Source organism: Homarus americanus, unplaced genomic scaffold, assembly GCF_018991925.1.
Source record: "Homarus americanus isolate GMGI-L3 unplaced genomic scaffold, GMGI_Hamer_2.0 scaffold20465, whole genome shotgun sequence".
NCBI lineage: Eukaryota > Metazoa > Arthropoda > Malacostraca > Decapoda > Nephropidae > Homarus > Homarus americanus.
The window spans coordinates 10,230,665-10,255,140 of record NW_024756914.1 but is presented as its reverse complement, the minus strand read 5'-3'; the positions used below and the strand labels follow the sequence as shown (position 1 = coordinate 10,255,140).

The following is a 24,476-nucleotide window of genomic DNA, read 5'->3' as shown; positions in this document are numbered from 1 at the left end:
GAGAGGGAAGAGCCAGTGAGTGTAGTGTGAGAAGAGGGGGAGGGAGTCCAGTCCATTATTTGAATGGACATTAACTTGGCAACTGTATTTCTCTAAAGTATTAATTGTGCATGTACCATCATAAAATTAAGATGTTATTTTTACTAGAACATAGGTATTGTGTCGGAAAAAGTAGAGTTTGGGGGTCCTGCCAGTCTCTATTGGAATTAATCCCATATGTTGTTGTTCACTTAACATGGTATCCTGTGGGTTCAATTGACTGCCTTAAGTGGGGTACTACTGTATATGTTGTGTTGTCTATAGTAAGACTAGGAAAAGGGAAAACTCCAGATGCTCCATGGTTTCCTGGCATGTGATTAGACCAGCCCTCTTCCATGTACAATACATATTGTACAGCACATTACATGGAAGAGGGCTGTTAGTATTGCATGATCCAATGAGTCTGTTGTTGAACAAGCATTGGAATAAATGCAAGTGGGGTCAAGTTTTAATTTTTGAAGTCTTGCTTAAAATTGAAGAGTACATAATTAGGTTCGGCAGTAAGAGGAATTTGTGTAGTATTTAATTTGGAGTGCACAAATGGGGGGGGGGGAGATAAGTATAGCAGCAGACTCTACTAAGAAAAACTTTTACCTGTAGATTGCAATGGAGAAGAACCTCCCTCTACATGACCCAGATTGTTCACTTGCCATAAGTAATTACTGTACAGTATGTACAGGCTTAAAGTATTTGCAATAAACTCTCGAAGCAATGCTCAGATTTCTTTCGTAACCCTTAGGCTTGGAGCAATCTTGAACTTTTAGCAGTGTGTACAATCTGTGCATCCATGCTGTGGAAGCTGGACGTTTGTTGAGTATTCTGTGATGGGGAATTATATGAAGTTTTAAAACAAGGGTAAATGAATGATACAAGTTGGTTACATTAATCTTTTATTATAGTACAGCATTTCTATTTATTCTCAAGTCCGACTGCTTTACAGTGTTCCAAGCAAGAGAATTCCTCGGATATGCACTCTTGAGAAACCAAATGCCAGCTATAATTAATTACAATAACAACCCCTTAGCTGTCATGTTAAAATAAATTCATGGAACTAGTAAAGAAAATGGAAGAGGACAACAATTAATTATAATTCTAGTTGTGAAAAAAGCTAAATACACTACAGTATTTGGTTTAGCTCTAAAGGAACTTCTCTACATCAAGGTGCAGAGGACCCAAATGGCTATGGGACTTTTTACACTAGTTAATTAGAATCCTTCCAAATTCTGCATAAACATGTTGGCATTGCACTTTTCAATAACTGGCAAATAGTCCAAGTAATTGTATAGATTCACTTTTTTTTTTGCAACAACCTTCTACACCACAGTAACCAAAATGACTCCACACAATCCAAGTCAGGATGTTTTAACAGTGGCACACAACCTTTTATGCAGACCACTCATGATATTTCTTGTCAAAAGGAAATATGTTGTACATCTTCAATATCAATCTGTTCCAGTACCATCCTCAGAGCCGACGCCCAGTCCTCCATGGCGATTTTTAATTCTCCATGTAACCCATTACATATTGCCATCAAATTTTGGAAATTCTGTCTTGGAACCTGAAAAAAAATGGCTCAATTAGTAAGAGGATAAGTCAAGTTTTAATGCAGTAACCTCAATCATTATCAGATGGCCGTTCTTTAGTCTTCAAGGTATTGCAGAACAGGTCTGTGAACAATCATCATGCTGAAATTTAACCTACATTCAAAACTATTAATTCTAAAGGCGATAATCCAGTCCCAAAATTAATAACCACTCACCCAACATTTTTATCCACATAAAACACTTGGTAAAAAAATATAACCCAAAAAGAACGTACTAAAAAAAAAGTACTCACTAATAGCACTGGTTCCTGTGATTTCTTCTGACAGTACATCTTTGTGCCTCTGGAAGCTCAGGAACTTTCTTGACCATCTATCTGCTTTCCATCAGAGTGGCTCATGCTCCTCACCAGCCTGGTCAGGGCTTGGATGTTGGAAGATGGGCACACTGGCCCCATGAAAGGACGTTTTGGCCGTAGATACAGTAGGGTTGTGGTCAATGTTGTCCACTGCTGAAGTCGTGAACAACTGCTTCTTCAAGATAGGTGGACACCACTCCATCTTACATGTACTGGCATACAACTGCTTCTCCTAGCTGGGCTGATAATTGTAGAACTGTCATATGAAATGCTGACCCCATTTTCATGCAGCATGTCGATGAGCTGCCTCTTTCTTGTCTTAGCAAACACAGACATGTCGACGTAGATCGCAAAAGGTGTCTCATGGTCCTTGTAGTGTCTGTGGATTTGTGTTCCTTGTACAGGTAGTTGGCAAAGCAGTTGTACTGTAAGAGCTGTGACATAGCAAAGTCATACTTCAATGCATCCTGCTGGAGTTGGGATTTGATATCTGCATCATGTTCGATCATGCATACAAATTGAAGCAGTGATGGTGGAACAGCCTGTTCAATGTATCCTTCATGAAATGTACTGCTGAAGTGGGACTTGTGCTGAAGCATGTCCCATCATATCATCCCAGCAGCCTTGGCCAGATGGATGGCATCACTGTATTTGCTTGCTTGTGCCAGGATTGAGCCAACATCCTCCTCAAGGGCCAGTAAGATATCTCTTCCTTGGTGATGAGCTTGCAGCTGGGGGATGTGAAAATGCAGTTGGTCCTTCAGCAGAGTAGCATGAACACTAGGAGCATCAACATCCATCTGCTCCAGTCTGTCTGTAGTGTGACCAGGTCAGCAAGTCTGAAAATGGGTGGTTCAGTACCTTCACTAGAAGCTTTCATCAGTGATGTAAGCGACCAGTTCAGAGAAAGCAGTAGGGTATGCGTCCTTGTTCAGATGAAGATCTTGTGCTTCTTGCTCATGAGCATTTGTGAGTGTTCTTTCTCCGTTGTACAGGTCTACCAGGCAGCGAGGGTGATACTTCAGTTCATGTGCCACAGTATCTCCTGCTCTTTATTTGGCAAGGAGTTTTCCATCACTACGTGTCTTCGCACAATCTTTCATTGTCATTGCACGCCTTATGTCATCTCCAGAAACTTCCTCACATAGAAAGCATTCTGTTGCTTTGGGGTCTCTGAACATTCCTGGTATCTTGCTACAGCTGCTCTCCTCTGTAGCAACTACAGAGGTTCGCCTTTTCTGAGCTCTATTTAACTTTGTGTTGTTGAACAGAAGTCTGCAACTCTAATGATACTGTGCCTTGTTTCTCCTCAAGGTTTCCTCTATCCTCTTGCAGGGTCAAGCTTGACTGGCAGTGCATTGATTGAATGAAATAGAGGAATATTCCTTGCCAAGCTCTTGTAACCCTCATCTCCTCTTTGGCAGGATTTGACAAAGACAACACTTTGCCCAGTCAGTGAGGAATGATTTGTTGGTAGATTTTGTGGCCATAACTATTTTTGATCTTCAGAGTCGAGGGTTAATTCTTTTACCACCCTGATGAGCACTTTCTTGTATGGGATACAACTACTGTAGGTTCAGACCTTTTGCCCTACACCTAGTCCGATCGTTCATCCAGCGTCATTAGTCCCGTGCAATCTGTACACCATCCAGATAACTAAAACCCACATGTTACAAAACATAATTCAACTGGCAATCCATCCGAGTACCATCCTCAGTTCTGACGGCCAGTCCTCTATGTTCTATGACGATTTTTACTTCATGTAAGCCCATTACATATTGCTCGGGTATAACTTGACTTGTATGAGCTACCAGTGAGGTAAAGCTAGTTCTGGTTCCATCAAATTTGGAGATTCTGTCTTGGAACCTGAAAACAATGGCTAGATTAGAAAAGGGATGAATCAACTTAAAATGCAGTAACCGCAATCACTATCAGATGGCCGTTCTTTATTCTTCAAAGTATTGCAGAACAGGTCTGTGAACAATCATCATACTGAAATTTAACCTACATTCAAAACTACTATTCTAAAGGTGATAATCCAGTCCCAAAATTGATACGAACTTATACCAATCAATATGACCCACATAACTAATACCCATTTCAGAATCTGGAGCCGTTAATACTTTACTTCCAACTTTGCAAGAGGCAAAAAATTTAATTTTAACTATGTACTAGATTACTTGCCCGGTCTTGTAATCATACATTAAACCATTTCTATTGAGCAAGGTAAACAAAAAATTATGGTCTATCCAATTCACCTACCCCTCAAATTACACAAATTTAACTTTCACAATTTTGAATAATGTGGATATAGAATTTATTCAAGGTGTGGGCTTTTTTTTTAATCAAGTACCTAAAATTGTGAATTAAACAGTTGATACAGGCTGGCAGCATGAGGCAGGAATAACAATACTAAGTGCATATGTACAGTGTACAGTTTCGACATTCCCCAAGTTGAGGCTGCACTCTCCCTAACCCCCACTATTTTCTTACAAAAAATTGTATTTTTATTTTAGTTTCACCACCTTTTTAAAGACACCAATTCGTAACTAAAGCAAGTGCATTGACATCAGTTCCTTCCCTCCACTCATACATTCAAATCCACTACTGTCCCATCATAACATTAGCAATGTTAACCTGTATGATTACAGATTTACAAGATACAACTCAATATTAAGAAGTAAATACTTGCCAGCAGGTAAAAAACAACATCATCCCTCAGAAAATTTTCTTGTATAAATTTTGCCACAGCAGATCAATACCAAGCCTGAAAATAATTAAAATTGTATACACTGCACTGGTACATTATTAACTATAGCAGTAGAATAATCTTAATAGAACTCAGATAAAATTCAACATCAAAAGTGTCAGACATATGCTTGTCATTATTCATCATGTTATTCAAGGTATCCTTCCTCAGCTAGGAAGCACAAAATTATTATACTCTTATTCATATATATAAACTCTAGAACTTTCACCAAACATTACTAAGAGAACAATTGCATTAATCCAATAATCCACCGAGTAGCTAGAGCTAAAGTGGCGATGCAAACCACATAAATGAAGAATTTGCTAATTTGCTTACATTGTATCACAATAGGACTTCTTAATTTTGCTATCTGTAGGTTTTGTTAACATTTTATGAGCATTATGTCTGGGCAAACCCCTTTTAAGAAGGTGTTTGTAAACCAGCCCAAGGTTATCATTAGCATGGACATGAAATCAAGTAGCAGCTATCTCCTCTACCCACACTGTCAGGGAGGAGTAGGTGAACAGGAGCAAGGAAGCAAGCTTCAGTTACCAATGTTATTGGTGATATATGAACTTAGTTATGAAAAGGGTCATTTTACTAGTTTCAGCTCATCCCGGACAAAACTTTTAAGTCACTTACCACAATATTTTATGAAACGGCCTGAAGTAGACAATTTTGGAGAATAAACTTTGGTACAATCAAAACAATGCCAAAAATCATTCAAATTGGCAAACTCGCAATTTACATGGAATATTAGTCCTTCAGTTGCAACCATCTTGAGAAACAGCAGCCATGTGTGTGCTTGCCCCCATTAACTTATGGGTACTGTAAGATAAAACCTTTGTTTAGGATCCAGTAAACAATTATATTTTTTCTTTATAATTCATGTACTTCATTTTATCAGTCAAGTGGCTCAAGGTCACACCATTCAGTACTGTACTGCAGGTAAACAGTCAACTCCATGCACCAATTAAAATATCTATGTACTTGGACCCTTACCATTCTGACATCAAGCAATGTTATGATGTGCACTATGCTATTGACAAGTCATACCCATAATGCAGTACACATCATCTTACTCTACCACAAGTAGAACTCCAAAATGCTACAAAGTCATCACAGATGAAGACTTGTGGTCATTATAAATTAATGTACATCTATTTAACAGCAAAAATAAACAAATTATACACCAGACACTCACCTGAATGAAGTGGTCCCAGTTCTCCTTGCCAAAAGCCAGTTACTTCCATCTGTAGTGAATGCAAGCTCCCATATATGGACCTGCAAATTATATATATAATTTTTTTTAGTCCAGGGCCCAACATTATTACACGTTATGTTTGTATATAAACTTCAGAATCGTTTCATCTCCACACTTCCAATCGGACATCTAAGGAAGGTCAATATATCATCATATAAATGTTTAATAGCCATTATCCTCAATCATAGAAAATCTTATATCTATTCCTCAAAACTGTTGGGCCAGAGGATTTACTAACCATTAATATTGGAGATCCAATGACCAACTGCACATCTGAAATAGTTTCTTATTAGTGTAGTGCAGCATTACATATACAAGTACAGTATATTTGAATACTGTATAATTCAGTGCAATATTAATCCACATTAACTTAAGACAGGGATAACAATCATCATATTCAGTTACAACAATAATTACAAAAAATTCACACTTACAGTTTTAGGAATTGAAATGCCTGCCATTCAGTACCATTTTATGAATGGAAAGGTCAGCCAATCAGGGCACCTGTCAAGAAATTACACAACTCAATAATCATTTTAATATCCAAAAATATGAACACAATATTACTTTCATCAGAAACGAGGAATTCAATACATCAACATTATTATTTAGAGTAGAATGATCATCATTCAGCTTTATAAAAAGTTAACATAATCACAAGTTACTCACCTTCATGGTCCCAGCTGTATGGCATCAAACAACACTATTCTGAAAAAACAATTACACATCAGTACGTACAAGGTTTAATCAAGATTGCCATACAAAATGTATGATTACTCAGAATCCTTTTGACTTCCTCTCAGTTATCAAGATACTATATAGTATTTCATCATATCTGAAATGCAACAATATTCTGTCACCTTCCTTACCTGGGCAAACTGTGTCCACAAATGATGCATCACTAACTGGAAGAGAATACAATATTTTAGAATCTTTTAAATTTTGTCCCAATATTTCCTGTTAATATAACAATCAGCCCTGTTGAGCTTCAACCCTCAGGTGTCAGGTTATATATAGGTTATCATCATGAAATTTCCTCCCTCATCTTTTATCACGATTGGATTGCACACAATTCCTCCACCATAAGTTGTCACTCATTCAGTAACCTACCATTAAAATACCCATGACATCATTGTAGCCAAGGAACTTGCCAACGAACACATTCCTGTGGGAAGATAAGCTTTTATAAATACAAGCACGAGCAAATTCACTAATATATAGTAAACACTCATCAGACGGCCTTTCGGCAAATTAAATACACCTCCCATAGTCCACAACAGTGGGTTCCACCATTGCTGGCGCTGCTGTGTAGTGACTACAGGATTCATAAATTGGTTTTTCATCATAATATACCAAAACCTACATTTACAACAGCTCCTCTTTAAACTATCTAGACCCCAGGCATCTTTAAAAAAACATTAAACTATCTCTGGTTACAAGTTTTCTGTTCCGACTGACCCGGGGGGCTAATTGTTTACCTGCACATTTACAATAAAGGTTCAGTGTACTAACTTTCTAATAAATCAGATTAAAGAAATATCACTCCAATCAACACACCAGAATGATACAAAATGTTGCATCCTCTCAACTTACCCAGCACCAAATGCAGGCCAAAACCAAGTCTTTCCTGTAAAAGAATTGACAGATCTCAATTACTGGCATTAAAATTTGGTTTGTTACAAGAGGACTGAATTTCAGAAAAATAAAGTACTAATTCATTTAGATATCAGTAGAGGTGTCAAGAATTCATCACAGAACATGCTTAAGGCAGTAGGTAAACATCTTTACTAAAAGTAATATGCAATGGGGGTAAACCAAGCTGTACAGAACACTAGCATCTATATTATATGGCAAGAACCCTTGTCTCATGATCTAAATGCCGTCTCCTCACACCCGTAGGATCAGGGAGGTGCAATGTGATCACCCACCCCATACCCAACCTGGGATCAGTGTCTGTAACACTGTCAAATCTCTGCTTGGGTGTTCCTTTGAAATAAGTACTGGTTATCATCTACTGTATGTTCATTCAACCTGACTTCCCTCCCAACCCATTTCTTAAATCACAAATTTAAAAGACCATGAAAGTAGGCAGCACCCTGCCACACCACTCACTACTGACAAAAAACCAAAATGTGTACTCACCAACCAGTTAGTTGTCAATAGGCTTCCGCTTCCCCAGCTCAGGGTCCAAATTAGTTCCCTCTTCACAGATGGCAGCCTCCAGCTTTGGAATTTACAACATATCCCTCCCCTGCAGTAGTTGCTTGAAAATGCAAGGCTTCTCAACTGGATTAATATCCAGGGAATTGCTTGGCCAGTCCTCAATTAAGTTCACATGGCAATCACATAGCCACCAACTACTGTTTTGACAGTATGACAATGTGAACTATTCTGCATAACATGTTAGCATTGCACTTTTCAATGACTGGCAAGTAGTGCAAGTAGTTGTATCCATTCCATTTTTTTTTTTTAGCAACAAACTTCTGCACCCCAGTAACCAAAACTACCACATAATCAAGTCAGGATTTTTTAACAGTGGCACATATTTCTGGCTGTAAAAGTTGCCAGTTAGTGAAGGTCTGTAGGTCCCTTCCACACACTGTTACACATTTCCACTTTAATGCCGACCACTCTTGATATTTCTTGTTTAAGAAAAAAATGCCAAGCTCACACTGCTTAAGGATAGGCAGTGGCTGCAATACTTCTGGGCATTATGAAAGTGCAAAAATTGAGGGTTGCAGGACTTGCCACGGATGTACCAATTAGAGACTAGAAAATCCTGTAGGTCTCCCTGTAAAGGATTGATGGATTAGTAACAAAGGTATAAAATACAGTATAGTAAAAATTTGTCATAAACTTTGGTTATGCTCCAGGACCTTTCAGAAAAGGGGTTGTCAAATCATCATGTAATGTACAAATCAATACCTTTTCCAAATATAGGCTACCCAGGACTATTAGCAAGGTCCATATTTATAACTAACCTTATGGTATACACCAAGTTTTCAAGTAAACATGCTTGCAGTAACAAAGGCAGCAGTCCATCACAAATTGCTCCTGCCATTATAGTTTCAGCACAAAGCATACTGGTCACACAGCCTGGAAATAGAAACATTTTTAACATTAGATTAGGTTTAGAATACCCCCAACAAATGAAAAACTCAAGTGATCAGATAATATTGAACATCACATTTTCAGCCATATGCTTGTCATATTCATCCTAAATAGTTGCCAAGTAATATTCCCATCTTCACCTAATGTGTAGGGTACTATCAAATAAACCTCCATACTTTTGAAAATTAGTATTCAAAGAAAGACTCCCACACACCGATTTACTTACCAAAATGAGACGACAATTTTGTCAGGCGCCTGGGTTCTGGAAAATAAGGTAAACTTTAGAAAATAATAATATTGTACAAATTTTGTCAGTCAAAACATATATTTTATGCTCAGTCAAATGCCTCTAGTCCACACCAATCAGCACTGCGGGTAAGCGTGCTTTAGGTCTCGTCATCAATTCATCATATCAATCATTACAAACTTCCCCACTATACTTCTACAGAGCCTTCCTTACCTGTACATCATTTGTTTCACAGAATGGCAACTGGAAATTCAAGCTGCATCAAATACCCCCAATTCAATGACATTGAATTGAGCATTGTCTTGTTATTCATAACCTTAACATGGTGCCCCTCTTAATCTACCACAATTAAAATGCTACTACAGCATCTGACAAGAGCAACAGTACTTCCTAAAATATGTTGGTATAGTTTAATTACCCGAATGATGAGGCTATCAACACCCGCTTGCCACTGCCCTGGAAGAAGAAATATTCGATATTACTAATAAATCATCTTGGGGCCTAAAAGACACAGCAAGGTCACATCTCAGTGCATCATTAATCAACACATGTCGTTAGACTCTTCCAGTGATCATCATTGTAAAATCAAATTGTATCCAAATTAAATATTCCTTACCATTACCCCATTTGCGTGCATTCACAGAGCTAATTGAGTGCCAGCAAAATATCCCATTCAAATTAATACCCTAAGCACTGAAAGGCTTGTGATCAAACAGCCACTGTCATGAATAATCCATATATTACCATGATCTCACTTTTTACATGTAACAGAAGATAAACTAACCATCAGTACAGAAGAAAACCTCCATCACCAACTGCCATGCTAACCACCTGAAATAATTTCCTGGTTAATGTAGTTCAATATTTAGACATGAACATTTCTTAACAAAGTAATTCAGTGAAAATTTCCTCCACACCAATTGTTAAGACAGGGATAACAAGCATCATTTACTAACAATTCTACTTCCAGCAAGTTAGAAGCATCAGCTAATTAAATTTCTTTACTCACCAACAGTAAATGTTGTATCCCACCAAAGACCAGCCACTAATCTGGGTGGGGAAGGGGAAATCATTCCATTATAATGTTTAAATAATAAAAGCAAAGAATATAAATGAAAATTCAGAATCCTTTTGACTTACTCTCATAAATATCAAGATGATTATATTCATCATAATAGTTAGGTTTCTCACTTTGTTTGTCTGATGCTCCCATTCCACCAGATACTCTACCAGATATAACAAGTCAATATTATTCTCAAACATTACAAAACAAACTTACCAAAAATCCATTTTGCTCCAATGCTCTGCCACAACCCTAGAGGAAAATTTTCATTTTTAGAAAAATGTCAACTTAATTAAAATCTAAAATATTCTTAATCACATATCAGACATCACAGGCCATCATTGACCGAAGCCATCTGTTGGAAACCGCGAATGTGAACTAGTTTTATTCATCATTTAAGAGATTTTACTAAGCATTCTCCAGATTAGTGTTACCCACTACGTTCAGCCCATCAAAATCTTAATAATGATTACACTGTACAAGCTTCTACAAAAACCCATACTAACCTTTGTCCGAGTCTGACCGTTTCCAACACGCTTTCTGGCAGTTCTGAAAATGGTAAAATACTTAATTTTTACCTTTTAAAACATTCACAAGCCATTTGCCAATATATTCTACATTAACAGCTGGTTATATTCAAATCCTGTCTAGGCAAAAAATATGGCAATTTTACAGTAAAATGCCAATTTAAAGCAATACCCACAATTAAGGACACCTTGTTAATTTAAAGCAAATCTTTCCTATGTTACACAGGTCAACTCAAGCATGTCATATGGAAATAAGCACTACTATTTTAAGCTTCACGCCTACTGTTTCCCGCCAGACGCCTCTCTGGGCACACTACAAGGCTGCCCGCCACCCTCACACATCCCCAGTTCAAGCACCGACGCTCTAGTGAATGAACATACAGCATCTTCAGAGGATGATTTGCCTAAGGTGGGTGGAAATCTATTTTTGATGGCAAAGTAATGAAAAACTAAGTTAAGAGGAAAGTGAAAGTGCATGACTGGTAGGGATGGAGTGAGGTGCAAGCGCGACCACCCTATCACATCAGCCGATTGTTAGTAAACAGACCATTTCGTGTCCCATAACTTCTGTGTTGAATTAGGAGCGCTTGCTGCATATATATTACGCCATTCATTTTTCTCATATTTACTAGTGTCTTTTTAGTGTTTTGGGTTTCTCTCAAGTACCAAACTTAATTATTTCATTGTAATATCACACCGATTTAGTGCAAATTCGATTCAAAGCGACCTCTTGAAATATGTAGCGTTATATCGACGTTCTACTGTATTACTGAAAGCTAAATTCACCGAGTACCCAACCCCACCTTATCTTAGAGCAGCAGTATTAAGGTAGCCACAATCTTACACTAGTCTTGTTAAATACAACCTTTTAAGAGTAAAGAAGAACACATTGGACAGTTTATGATAGGAGCCAGGTTTGGATTAAGTTTTCCTATATAATGGTTCTTGTTGCAATTTGAATGAATCTGACCATTTCTGGTGCTAACCACCATAACCAAAGCTTGGCTACTACTCTTAATTGACATTAAACAACGCCTACCAGTACCAACATATTGCACCATTAACAATTCATATTACAGCGTCCCTGACTTACGAACGGGATTAAACTTGAAATTTATTGGATTTAATTTACCCGACTAACTTTTAACTTTTATCAACTATTTTGTCATTCTATTTCTTGTCTCTGATTTTAGATGTAGATGAGGACTTAGGCTATGAGAGTGGGATTTTATTCATTGTTCTGTAAGTAAGGTATGCACTAGCACGTTCCAGCTCGAGAACGGAACCCATTCATAACCCGGGGACCCGCTGCATTTGAAAAGGTTATGCCTACCACTTTTTCAATAGACATACAGAAGTCGTAAACACCTGTATCCTTTATGCATACTTACCAGATTCAGGATGCAATTGCAGACAATTCCTGCAAAATACAAAAAATATTTCAATAAATTGCCTTTAAATGCGGGTTCTCTCCATATCAAATGTGTTTCAGAGTACGAATACTAAAAATCATTCTGATATCAGCAGAGGTGTCATAATGTTCATCATATTTTTTAGTTAAATTCATTATTTCCAAAATACAAGTTTCAGACCAAAGCACTTTCAGATCAGTCGGTTAAGCCAAGAGTTTATGAACTTTATAACAGCACCCCCCCCCATTGTTTATTGTCTGATGCTCCCATTCCACCAGATACTCCACTAGATATAACAAGTCAATATTATTCTCAAACAACATTACAAAACAAACTTACCAAAAATCCATTTTGCTCCAATGCTCTGCCACAACCCTAGAGGAAATTTTCATGTTTAGAAAAACTGTCAACTTAATTAAAATCTAAAATATTCTTAATCACATATCAGACATCACAGGCCATCATTGACCGAAGCCATCTGTTGGAAACCGCGAATGTGAACTAGTTTTATTCATCACTTAAGAGATTTTACTAAGCATTCTCCAGATTAGTGTTACCCACTACATTCAGCCCATCAAAATCTTAATGATTACACTGTACAAGCTTCTACAAAAACCCATACTAACCTTTGTCCGAGTCTGACCGTTTACAACACGCTTTCTGGCAGTTCTGAAAATGGTAAAATACTTCTTAATTTTTACCTTTTAAAACATTCACAGCACTGTTTACAGTCACAAGACATTTGCAAATATAGTCTACATTAACAGCTGGTTATATTCAAATCTTGTCTAGGCCAAAAATTTGGAAATGTGTATAAAGGACACAGAACACCTGTAATCAGCCCAGCTTTAATCTACGAATCAACCTTAGCACTGCTGCAACATAATACTGCACCAGTGACTCTGGGATCGAACACAAGATGTGGGAAGTTTAACATACACATTATAGGAGCCCACTTTCCATTCCATGCAAGCTTTGTGAAATCAGTAACCTACTGTAGGGCTTTTTTTCTCAGCTGAGAAATCCCCCCCCCCCCATCAAGAGTTACAACCGATTGGCTGTTGCAAATTGGTTTGATTTCGTACGGAAGTAATGATGTATTTCTCAACGAGTTTATTCATAATAGTTGGGATGACAGTTTCTAAGGAGAAAGATATTTAGCTAAATTATATAATGTATACATTGACCATTTGAAACAGGAGCACGTAAGAAGTTTATCAGAAATCTTATATATGAATTAACTGTTTAACTCTGGTAGCAAATCGGTGCTTTTGAAGGACGCATTTAATATATATATTTATTTTCACCTACAAGAAGACATACCTGGACAAACTAATAATACTACATTATGCAAAAACTAACATTTTAAGAGATCAGAATCACACTAAAATATTACATGGCCACTGAGAAATTGGTGGACGAGAGACTTGGGCGCTTCAGTAGGAAATATAACTGAAAAACTTCATATTTCTGTGATTCTCATCTTTTAAAATGTTAGTTTTTGCATAGTGCAGCTTTATCAATACGTAATTTGTCCTTATATGCCTTATTGTCATTAAAAATTTATATATATTAAATGCATCCTTCGGCAGCATCAATTTGCTACCAGAGTTTAACAGTCGATTCCTATACAAGATTTCTGATAAACTTCCTAAGTCCTGTATCATTATATAATTTGGCTAAATATCTTGTCAGAAACAGTCATCCCCACGATTATAATAAATTAGTTTAGAAATACATCATTACTTCAGGACAGATTTGCAACAGCCAATCAGCTGTAACTCTTGAGGGCATCTTTTCTCACCAGGGAAAAAATACACTATAGTATATTGTCTTCAATGACTACGAGTATTTTTTCAATACTATACAAGACATGAAGGAAAACCAACTATGAAATTGCCTTCACTCAAAACTGACAAATTAGCAATAAAATGAAAATGGACCATAAAAACTAATGTATGCTTACTTATTACTACAGGGGCCATTATTTAATGCATGGAGCTCTCCATCCTGCCTTCATCCTGGAAGATGAGAAAAAATTAGTATAAGCATCAAGATAAAGAGAAAACTAACTACACAATGATTTATCAGTCAACAGTCGTTATCATCTTGCCTCTTGGACAATCTTAAGGTGTCCTAAAGCGTTGGTGTACATCATAAGAAAAAATTGCATTCCCTAACCATAATGATTATTTAGGAATTAAAGCAAAAATTGGCCAATTCTAAAAATACCATAAAGATGTTTGCTTACTTCTTAATGTATAGTGCTCTCCACCCTGCCCTCATTTAATGCAGAGCTCCCCACCCTGCCCTCATTTAATGCCGAGTTCTCCATCCTGGAAGAGAAGTAAAAATTAGTAGAAGCATTAAATGCAGAAAAAAATTACTACACAATTATTTATCAGTCAACAGTTGTTAACATCTTGCCTCGAGGACAATCTTTAGGTGTCCTAAAGCTTTGGTGTACATCATGAGAAAAAATAGCCTTCACTATAGTGCGCTTTTTCTCTTCTGAGAAAAGACACCCTGCCCCCTCCTCAAAAGTTACAGCTGATAGGATGTTGCAAACCTGTCCGATTTGTCCTTTAGTTATGATGTATTTCTAAACGAGTTTATTCATAATCGCTGGGATGACCGTTTCCGACGAGAAAGATATTTAGCCAAATTATATAAAGATACATACATTCATTATTTCAAACATGAGCACTAAAGATGTTTATCAGAAGTACTATTCATGAATTAACTGTTACACTCTGGTAGCAAATTCATGTTTTCAGAGGAAGCATTTAATATATACAAATTTTTACCCACAATAAGGTATATTAAGACTAAATTATGTATCAGTAATACTGTACTACAATATGCAAAAAAATCATTTTAAAATATCAGAATCACATTGAAATATTACATGACTCAGCAGAGGCGGGAAATATGACTGCGATCAACCAAATGTTTTTCGCTCTGCAGACAGTCGTTTAAAAGTTTTAACGTGATGCTGATCTTTTTAAAAAATTTTTGCATAATGTAGTATTACCGATATATAATTAGTCTGAGCATGCCTTATTGTAGGTAAAAATAAGTACATGTATATTAAATGCTTCTTCTGAAAGCATTAATTTGTTACCAGAGTTTAACAGTTAATTCATATACAAGATTACTGATAACTTCCTACGTGCTCCTGTTTGAAATGATGAATGCCAATATCTTATATAATTTGGCTAAATATCTTGTCAAAAACGGTCATCCCCACGATTATAATAAATTCGTTTAGAAATACATCATTACTTCAGGACAAAATTGAACAGATTTGCAACAGCCAATCAGCTGTAACTCTTGAGGGCATCTTTTATCACCCGGAAAACAATACACTAGCATATTGTCTTCAATGACTACGAGTATTTTTCAATACTATACAAGACAGGAAGGAAAACCAACTATATGAAATTGCCTTCACTCAAAACTGACGAATTAGCAATAAAACGAAAATGGACCATAAAAACTAATGTATGCTTACTTATTACTACAGGGGCCATTATTTAATGCATGGAGCTCTCCATCCTGCCTTCATCCTGGAAGATGAGAAAAAATTAGTATAAGCATCAAGATAAAGAGAAAACTAACTACACAATGATTTATCAGTCAACAGTCGTTATCATCTTGCCTCTTGGACAATCTTAAGGTGTCCTAAAGCGTTGGTGTACATCATAAGAAAAAATAGCATTCCCTAACCATAATGATTATTTAGGAATTAAAGCAAAAATTGGCCAATTCTAAAAATACCATAAAGATGTTTGCTTACTTCTTAATGTATAGTGCTCCCCACCCTGCCCTCATTTAATGCAGAGCTCCCCACCCTGCCCTCATTTAATGCCGAGTTCTCCATCCTGGAAGAGAAGTAAAAATTAGTAGAAGCATTAAATGCAGAAAAAAATTACTACACAATTATTTATCAGTCAACAGTTGTTAACATCTTGCCTCGAGGACAATCTTTAGGTGTCCTAAAGCTTTGGTGTACATCATGAGAAAAAATAGCCTTCACTATAGTGCACTTTTTCTCTTGAGAAAAGACACCCTGCCCCCTCAAAAGTTACAGCTGATAGGATGTTGCAAACCTGTCCGATTTGTCCTTTAGTTATGATGTATTTCTAAACGAGTTTATTCATAATCGCTGGGATGACCGTTTCCGACGAGAAAGATATTTAGCCAAATTATATAAAGATACATACATACATTATTTCAAACATGAGCACTAAAGATGTTTATCAGAAGTACTATTCATGAATTAACTGTTACACTCTGGTAGCAAATTCATGTTTTCAGAGGAAGCATTTAATATATACTAATTTTTACCCACAATAAGGTATATTAAGACTAAATTATGTATCAGTAATACTGTACTACAATATGCAAAAAATCATTTTAAAAGATCAGAATCACATTGAAATATTACATGACTCAGCAGAGGCGGGAAATGTGACTGCGATCAACCAAATATTTTTCGCTCTGCAGACAGTCGTTTAAAAGTTTTAACGTGATGCTGATCTTTTTAAAATGTTTTTGCATAATGTAGTATTACCGATATATAATTAGTCTGAGCATGCCTTATTGTAGGTAAAAATAAGTACATGTATATTAAATGCTTCTTCTGAAAGCATTAATTTGTTACCAGAGTTTAACAGTTAATTCATATACAAGATTACTGATAACTTCCTACGTGCTCCTGTTTGAAATGATGAATGCCAATATCTTTATATAATTTGGCTAAATATCTTGTCAAAAACGGTCATCCCCACGATTATAATAAATTCGTTTAGAAATACATCATTACTTCAGGACAAAATTGAACAGATTTGCAACAGCCAATCAGCTGTAACTCTTGAGGGCATCTTTTATCACCCGGGAAAAAAATACACTAGCATATTGTCTTCAATGACTACGAGTATTTTTCAATACTATACAAGACAGGAAGGAAAACCAACTATATGAAATTGCCTTCACTCAAAACTGACGAATTAGCAATAAAACGAAAATGGACCATAAAAACTAATGTATGCTTACTTATTACTACAGGGGCCATTATTTAATGCATGGAGCTCTCCATCCTGCCTTCATCCTGGAAGATGAGAAAAAATTAGTATAAGCATCAAGGTAGAGAAAACTAACTACACAATGATTTATCAGTCAACAGTCGTTATCATCTTGCCTCTTGGACAATCTTAAGGTGTCCTAAAGCGTTGGTGTACATCACAAGAAAAAATAGCATTCCCTAACCATAATGATTATTTAGGAATTAAAGCAAAAATTGGCCAATTCTAAAAATACCATAAAGATGTTTGCTTACTTCTTAATGTATAGTGCTCTCCACCCTGCCCTCATTTAATGCCGAGTTCTCCATCCTGGAAGAGAAGTAAAAATTAGTATAAGCATTAAATGCAGAAAAAAATTACTACACAATTATTTATCAGTCAACAGTTGTTAACATCTTGCCTCGAGGACAATCTTTAGGTGTCCTAAAGCATTGGTGTACATCATGAGAAAAAATAGCATTCACTATAGTGCGCTTTTTCTCTTCTGAGAAAAGACACCCTGCCCCCTCCTCAAAAGTTACAGCTGATAGAATGTTGCAAACCTGTCCGATTTGTCCTTTAGTTATGATGTATTTCTAAACGAGTTTATTCATAATCGCTGGGATGACCGTTTCCGACGAGAAAGATATTTAGCCAAATAATATAAAGATGCATACATTCATTATTTCAAACATGAGCACTAAAGATGTTTATCAGAAGTACTATTCATGAATTAACTGTTACACTCTGGTAGCAAATTCATGTTTTCAGAGGAAGCATTTAATATATACTAATTTTTACCCACAATAAGGTATATTAAGACTAAATTATGTATCAGTAATACTGTACTACAATATGCAAAAAATCATTTTAAAAGATCAGAATCACATTGAAATATTACATGACTCAGCAGAGGCGGGAAATATGACTGCGATCAACCAAATATTTTTCGCTCTGCAGACAGTCGTTTAAAAGTTTTAACGTGATGCTGATCTTTTTAAAATGTTTTTGCATAATGTAGTATTACCGATACATAATTAGTCTGAGCATGCCTTATTGTAGGTAAAAATAAGTACATGTATATTAAATGCTTCTTCTGAAAGCATTAATTTGTTACCAGAGTTTAACAGTTAATTCATATACAAGATTACTGATAACTTCCTACGTGCTCCTGTTTGAAATGATGAATGCCAATATCTTTATATAATTTGGCTAAATATCTTGTCAAAAACGGTCATCCCCACGATTATAATAAATTCGTTTAGAAATACATCATTACTTCAGGACAAAATTGAACAGATTTGCAACAGCCAATCAGCTGTAACTCTTGAGGGCATCTTTTATCACCCGGGAAAAAAATACACTAGCATATTGTCTTCAATGACTACGAGTATTTTTCAATACTATACAAGACAGGAAGGAAAACCAACTATATGAAATTGCCTTCACTCAAAACTGACGAATTAGCAATAAAACGAAAATGGACCATAAAAACTAATGTATGCTTACTTATTACTACAGGGGCCATTATTTAATGCATGGAGCTCTCCATCCTGCCTTCATCCTGGAAGATGAGAAAAAATTAGTATAAGCATCAAGATAAAGAGAAAACTAACTACACAATGATTTATCAGTCAACAGTCATTATCATCTTGCCTCTTGGACAATCTTAAGGTGTCCTAAAGCGTTGGTGTACATCATAAGAAAAAATAGCATTCCCTAACCATAATGATTATTTAGGAATTAAAGCAGAAAATGGCTACTTTAAAAATACCATAAAGACAAAAGTATGCTTACAAGTTCAATACCATTTATTGCTAAAACCAAAAAATTTAATGTAATCTTAACTGCATGAACTCTTATGGATGGTGTAACAAACCCTACTAAACCTTACCCGAACTCCAATCCGATACCTTGTCCAGCCACAATCCTGCAAAGAATAAGTATGGTATTTTAGAAAGAGCTCCCATTTAAAGCACACAGTAACTTTTATTCATCACATGTCAGACATCACAGGCCATCATTGACTAATGTCATCTGTTGGAAACCGCGAATGTGAACTTCTAGTTATTTCATCATATAACAATCATTTCATTTCATCTCTAAAAACTAGTAGACTATTGAATTTTTTTTTGCCCAAAATAAAACCCCACTTCATGTACGGTCTTTTGTAACCTACAAAATGTAATTAACTAAATTGTTGCAGTACAAGAAAACATTTGGGATAATATTCCAAAGATAAGGTAAAATCACAAGTAGATGGTGGCCATGGCAGCTCAAATTATTGTCCATGTTCTAGCACTCCTCTCCTCAAAATGAGTGCTGCTTCTTCAAGGATCCTGGAGTCTCCACTGCCTTACGTTGCGCAATGTCGGACAAATACACCACTTTACTATGGTAGTTTGGTTGCCAGAATGCAATAAAACGACCAAAATGGTTGCTTAACTTTGCTTCGAGTTAACAGATTTTGTCATCTGGATTGCAAAACTGAAAGGTAATTTTGCAGATACTGAAGATATCTAGTAACATTGCAATTTTGTTAGACGTTACATCCTTTGATGATCAGCGTCATGTTCACATATGCTGGAACGCAGCATCATGGGCAACTAATGCTTCTTTGGCAAGAGCCTCCACACAATTCACTGCCCCTTTCAGACTTTTTTCCACTTAGTTGAAGGATTCTTGCAGCTTTTCTTGGCTAACGAGATTGATCTTCTTTGATGTTAAGCAAATGATGCAGTAAGGTGTATTAATCCTAAGACGAGATAAAATAATTTTGAGTGAAAAATAATGAGGATTTAGCAAAAAAATCGCCAGTTTTAGACTTTCCAGCAGCCGTTTTGGATTTCTGGGCATGATGGCACCAGTGAACTTCTCATCCCTTAATGTGTGAAATTTATCCCTAAATAATGTTTGTAGGCCAACTGGATCAAGTTTCATTTTTCTAAAATTTTACTGACGGCCCATGACAGCCACCTTTGCTAAATGGATAAATAATTATTTTAAGAACATCATCGGCCAAAGGAAGGCTATAGGTAGAAGGATAAATCGTGGCGAAATTCACCTCCGGGACTATTATAGGGTATTGGCGAGTAGGGTTAAAACCGAGATAAGGAAAGCAAAGAGGAATAATGAGGTAAGGATAGCAAGGGAGGCGAGGACAAACCCCCAAAGGATTCTACCAAATGTATCAAACTAAAACACGAGAAAAGATTGGACCAATACGGTCCGACGCCGGCGAGCTCACTGATAACGACAGAGAAATGAGCAATAATTTGAATAAATATTTTTCAACAGTTTTCACCACCGAAAATTTAAACATGATACCCGAGGCACCGTCTCTATTCAGAGATAGTGAAGAAAACAAATTAAGTGAGATAGTAGTGACTAGTAGCGATGTTAGTAAGCAAATAGACAAACTTAAGCCTAATAAGTCACCTGGTCCGGATGAGATATTTGCCAGAGTATTAAGGAATGTAAGGACGAGCTTAGTATGCCCTTAGCAAAGTTGTTTAACACGTCCTTAAAAACAGGTGTAGTACCAGAATCCTGGAGGATAGCAAATGTAATACCGATTTTCAAGAAGGGGGATAGATCACTATCCTCTAACTACCGCCCAATCAGTCTAACATCAACAGTAGGCAAATTACTGGAAGCAATCATTTCAAACTCTATTCGAAATCACCTGGAGAAGCACCGATTGATCAACGATTCCCAGCATGGCTTCACAAGCGAACGTTCTTGTCTAACTAATCTATTAACATTCTTTTCATCAGTTTTCGAATCGGTGGACGAGGGGCACAATTATGATGTGGTATATCTCGACTTTAGCAAAGCCTTCGACAGTCCCCCACGAAAGACTAATTAGAAAGGTAGAAGCTCATGGCATCAAAGGTAAAATCCTTAAATGGATTAGGGCGTGGTTACAGGACAGGAAACAGCGAGTGAGCATTAACGGCACTAAGTCCCATGGGAGCAAGTCACAAGTGGAGTTCCCCAAGACTCAGTACTTGGACCATTATTATTTATTATATACATAAACGACATAGATATCGGCATAGACAGCAACATAAGTAAATTTGCTGAGGACACTAAAATAGGACGTGTTATTAAATCTGACGAGGACTCGGCAAAACTACAGGAAGGTCTAAACAAATTTTTCGAATGGTCTGAAAAATGGCAGATGAAATTCAACGTGGACAAATGTAAAGTACTCAGTATAGGAGATGTAAACAGGGAAACCAGATACCAGATGAACAACGATGCCATAGAGAAATCTGACTGCGAGAGAGATTTAGGAGTAATGATAAGTAGGAACCTTAAGCCAAGTAAACAATGTGTTTTTGCTCGTAACAAGGCTAATAAAGTACTTGGGTTCATACAAAGGAGTGTTAGTTACAAGACTAGCGAGGTCATCCTAAAACTGTATCTTGCTCTTGTGAGACCACACCTGGATTACGCAGTTCAGTTCTGGTCACCGTATTACAGAATGGATATAGAATCCTTGGAAAGAATTCAGAGGAGAATGACAAGACTAATCCCGGGCATTAGGAACCTTGAGTACAGAGACAGGTTAAAGCATCTTAATTTGCACTCCCTCGGGAGACGTAGAGCGAGGGGCGACCTGATAGAGGTGTATAAGTGGAAGGCAGGGCTAAACAAAGGGGACATTACTAAGGTACTCAAACTATCCAACCAGGAGCGAACTCGTAACAATGGTTTTAAAATAGACAAATTTAGATTTAGGCGTGAAATAGGTAAACACTGGTTTGGAAACAGAGTAGTGAATGAATGGAACAAGTTACCAAATATCATCATTAACTCGAATACGCTGAATTGCTTCAAACATAGGTTGGATGCTCATATGAGCAATAGGGGTTGGGTCTAAACGGGACTGCCCAGTATGGGCCAATAGGCCCACTGCAGTTTCCTCCATTCTTATGTTCTCAAGAGATTGATAAGGAAGGTAGAAGCACATGGAATAGGTGGATCAGTATTAAAATGGATTAGGTCATGGTTAACTGGTAGGAAACAAAGAGTCAGCATAAATGGATTAAAGTCAGACTGGGGTGCGGTCAAAAGCGGAGTTCCCCAGGGATCTGTATTAGGCCCTCTGCTGTTTGTTATATTCATTAATGATCTTGATTTAGGCATAACTAGTAGGATTAGTAAATTTGCAGATGATACCAAAATGGGGAGAGTGATAAATTCAGACAGTGACTTTGAACACCTTCAAAGAGATCTAGATACCTTACATGAGTGGTCAGTAGACTGGCAAATGAATTTTAATACTGATAAATGCAAGGTACTACAGATAGGGAAGACGAATACAAACGTTAAGTATAAACTAGGTAACACGGAAATAGAAAACTCAGTTTGTGAAAAAGATCTAGGTGTATTTGTTAGCAACGACTTGAAACCTAGAAAACAATGTATTAGCGTTCGCAACAAGGCAAACAGGATTCTTGGGTTCATATCTAGGAGTGTGAGTAACAGAACTGCTGACGTTATCTTGAAACTTTACCTAGCATTAGTGAGGCCACACATGGATTATGCGGTTCAATTCTGGTGTCCTTATTATAGAATGGACATAGATTCTTTGGAGAGAGTACAAAGAAGAATGACAAAAATGATCCATAATATTAGAAACCTTCCATATGAAGAAAGACTGAAAAGCTTAGGCTTGCATTCATTAGAGAGGCGTAGAGTTAGGGGAGATATGATAGAGGTGTACAAGTGGGTAAGTGGGATTAACAAGGGTAAAATGGAAGATGTTCTGAAGCTCAGTAATAACGAAATAACTAGAACAAATGGCTTTAAATTAGATAAATTCCGATTCAGAAAGGATATAGGCAAGCACTGGTTTGGTAATAGAGTTGTGGATATGTGGAATAGGCTACCGAGTGCTATAGTAGGATCGGGGACGCTAGGGAGCTTCAAGACGAAGTTGGATAGGCACATGGAAGTGCTGGGATGGGTGTGAAAGGGATCTGCCCTGTATGGGCCAGTCGGCCTCCTGCAGTATCCCACTTTCTTATGTTCTTACAAAAAATTGGTAAACTTAATTTAATCTGAGTTAATAGATCGCGTGCATGAACCGAGGGAGCGAGGAATTACCCAAATGTAGCCGCAATGAAGTCAAATGATGGTCCTACAGGCGTAAATCGGGCTGTGAATCACTTCTCGATTATTATTTGGTGTCAAAGTCACAAAAATTTGGTAAACTTGATTTAATCCGAGTTGTGTTGTGTTAGGTTAGGTACATGCACTTGATCTATTAACTCAGATTAAATTAAGTGTACCATTTTTTTGTGACTGACACCAAATACCAGTCGAGAAGTGATTGGTAACCCGATTTATTCATGTAGGACCATTAATTGACTTCATTGCGGCTACATTTGGGTAATTAGTCGGACCCTACAACGGAGCCTCACTGAAAAGTACTTAAGCGACTACATTGAACCACGATTTTTTAGTGGTTCTTGAAAAAGCCAAAAATGTGTGCTGGTCATGATAAATTAAATTACAAAACGCACAAACAGCTTTAGCGAAGACCAGTAGTTGGCGGCCACGCTGACGTTATGGGACCACGTGGCGGCCACTCCCGAAACGGACCAATATATACTTATATTACCTCAAGCGAGTAACATCATCCTTATAAACAACTAATGACCATCACGTTCATGAATATAAACAAACTTAGAACAATTTATCATTAGAAAGATTCCGTGAACCAAGTCTTGCACTCGGCGCCACTAGCCATGCCGTCCCTGTGGAATTTACTCGATATAACAGTTAAATGTTTCTGAAGACACATCTAAGACACAATAATAAAATATAACAATTTGTACGCATGCCTGAACCTACTATATAACACTGTAGTAAGAGCAAATGATGCGCAAGAGCATCCTAGAAATAATAATTGCTCACCAGTTGTCTGCACACATCCTCCTCCAGTTGCAGGTGAGACGAGAGTGGCCGAGGTGCGGCGCCGCTCACACCACCGCACCTCCTCAACATGGCCACGGGAGGGGGGGCGGCTGGAGAGATGTGAGGCTATTTGAAATATCTTCCCAATAACCTTATTTCATTAATTAAT

General features: G+C 37.1%; 2 long non-coding RNA genes across 5 annotated transcripts; both read right to left on the bottom strand.

The window, feature by feature from the left end:
- Positions 1 to 916: 916 nt before the first annotated feature.
- LOC121857261 lies at positions 917 to 2,533 on the bottom strand. The gene is made up of 2 exons (XR_006087153.1): positions 1,876 to 2,533; positions 917 to 1,597 (listed from the first exon to the last, which is right to left on the bottom strand). It is a non-coding gene; the product is annotated as an uncharacterized LOC121857261 (long non-coding RNA).
- Positions 2,534 to 4,624: 2,091 nt separating this feature from the next.
- LOC121857260 lies at positions 4,625 to 24,411 on the bottom strand. Of its 4 annotated transcripts, XR_006087149.1 has the most exons (29): positions 24,308 to 24,411; positions 19,272 to 19,307; positions 18,887 to 18,941; positions 17,653 to 17,707; positions 17,370 to 17,424; positions 16,111 to 16,195; positions 15,826 to 15,880; positions 14,563 to 14,647; positions 14,278 to 14,332; positions 12,938 to 12,980; positions 12,651 to 12,686; positions 12,291 to 12,319; positions 10,879 to 10,921; positions 10,589 to 10,624; positions 10,319 to 10,359; positions 10,094 to 10,140; positions 9,728 to 9,765; positions 9,289 to 9,324; positions 8,933 to 9,047; positions 8,094 to 8,742; positions 7,545 to 7,578; positions 7,062 to 7,116; positions 6,821 to 6,856; positions 6,621 to 6,659; positions 6,386 to 6,455; positions 6,190 to 6,224; positions 5,892 to 5,971; positions 5,330 to 5,515; positions 4,625 to 4,705 (listed from the first exon to the last, which is right to left on the bottom strand). It is a non-coding gene; the product is annotated as an uncharacterized LOC121857260 (long non-coding RNA). The 4 variants fall into 4 exon arrangements; XR_006087150.1 differs by lacking the exon at positions 19,272 to 19,307 and having other exon boundaries at positions 24,308 to 24,398; XR_006087151.1 differs by lacking the exon at positions 17,653 to 17,707 and having other exon boundaries at positions 24,308 to 24,388.
- Between the last annotated feature and the right edge of the window lie 65 nt (positions 24,412 to 24,476).